The sequence below is a fragment of the Humulus lupulus genome, chromosome 1 (assembly GCF_963169125.1).
Source record: "Humulus lupulus chromosome 1, drHumLupu1.1, whole genome shotgun sequence".
Lineage (NCBI taxonomy): Eukaryota > Viridiplantae > Streptophyta > Magnoliopsida > Rosales > Cannabaceae > Humulus > Humulus lupulus.
Window position 1 is genome coordinate 78945736 of NC_084793.1, and position 1878 is coordinate 78947613.

General features: G+C 38.4%; 1 non-coding gene across 1 annotated transcript; it reads left to right on the plus strand.

The window, feature by feature from the left end:
- The first annotated feature begins 938 nt into the window (after positions 1-938).
- Positions 939-1045, plus strand: LOC133813196 (small nucleolar RNA R71). The gene has a single exon (XR_009884233.1). It is a non-coding gene; the product is annotated as a small nucleolar RNA R71 (small nucleolar RNA).
- The last annotated feature ends 833 nt before the right edge of the window (positions 1046-1878 follow it).

Below are 1878 nucleotides of genomic sequence, written 5' to 3' on the forward strand. Positions count from 1 at the left end.
GTACTTTTGGAGAAGCACTGAGTGGTGAATTCTCGGGATTACTTTTGGAATGCTAGGAGAGGTGGCTTTTGTGGATGGGTCTTGTAAAGTTTTACCACTTCTAGTTGTGATGGAATTTACTTCCTTAACATTTTGATCATTGGAATCTGAGGATTGGGTCATGTGTTGGCCTTGCACATTGAATTTAGGTTGGGAAGGAAGTTTGCCTTTTCCTGGAATGGCCAAGAATTCAGTCAATTTTGAGAATTAACATTTTATTTCTATGATTTCTTCCATCATTTGACGATTTATTTTTGTTTGTTCATCTATGAATGCATGAAGAGTATTCTTGAGATAATTTTGTTATGGATGAGCATTGTATTAAGGTGCAGAATACGCTTTGATGGTTGAACTTGTTGCTCATTTCTCCATTGGCCTCCACACAATTGATCTTGGTTAAAATCTCTCCAACTAAAATTATGGTGGTTTCTCCAACCAGGGTTGTACGTATTGGAGAATGGCTTGTTATACGCCCCTAAGGCATTGCATTGCTCTTCATAAACCTCCTCATTTCATTAAAAGCTAAGCAATCCTTAGCTAAATGCTCCATCCCTCCACAAATAAAGCAAGGTTCATCTGGTTCTGCTTGAGCAATCATGTTCGGTTTTTGGCCATTTTTCGTCATTTAGACCTCAAACTGTTTTTTCAAAGCTTCGAGTTGGGCCTTAAAACTATCCTCTTCTCAAAGTTGATAGATCCTAGATGGTTTATATCAGTTGGTGCTATCAGTAGCACTTGGACCAGTCGAGGTGTGAGATTTTTTCGCGGCTTCTTTGAGATATTCAAGAGCATCGTCTCGCTCTTTTATGAGGAATTCACCATTGCAGAGCATTTCTAAAAACTGGAGCTCATGACTTGTGAGACCTTCATAGAAGTAGCTGACCAAACGCCAGTTCTAATAGCCATGGTGTAGGCACTGATTCAACGGATCCTTGAATCTTTCTTAGACTTGATAGAACATTTCATTGTCCTTTTGGGAAAAAGTGGAAATCTGTCGTTTTAGATTGTTGGTCTTATGGCTAGGGAAGTATTTCAGAAAGAAAGATTTGTTCATTTCCTCCCATGTTCCAATAGACCTAGGTCTTAAAGAGTATAGCCAGCTTTTGGCTTTGTCCTTCAAGGAGAAGGGAAAGAACTTTAATCGCACATAATCGACTTTTTCAGCTCGGTTATAGAACGTGGCTACTACCTCCTCGAATTCTCTAATATGCATGTATGGGCTTTCTTTTTCCATTCCATGAAATGTGGGCAAGAGTTGAATCATGCCAGGTTTAAAGTCAAATGTGGGCATATTAGGAGGGAATATAATCCATGAAGGCGTGGAAGTGCGAGTAGGATAGAGGTAGTCATTGAGAGTTCTTGGTTGGATTTCATCATTGCGAGCCAATTCGAATGAATTATCATCAGCTAAGGTTTGTGGAGAAGCAAGAATGGTGGAAGAAATTCCAGAAGGAGTGGTGGATTAATTGGAAGAAGTTTCACTAGAAGTTTCACTAGAAGTTTCGTGATGATTCATCCACTCTCGGAAATTAGAATTAGATTTATTTTATGTTTGTATTTATTTATTTGTTTGATTATGATTTCTTTTAAAACATATTCCCTGGTAGGTTTAGGGGTGATCTCGAACACCTTACCAGAACTCCTCGATGTTACTGAGTAAGTATGGTGGATCATAAGTTAAACATTTTCGACCAAACAACATTTAAGCAGAGTGAAATTTGCTTATTTTGCAGAACAAGCTTGGTTTTCTTATAGTAATAAGTTAAAAAGAAAAGTTCTCAGGCCAATTGGGAAGGTTGTCAATGTATTGCTTTAGACCCACACTTGCCTAGACAGAAC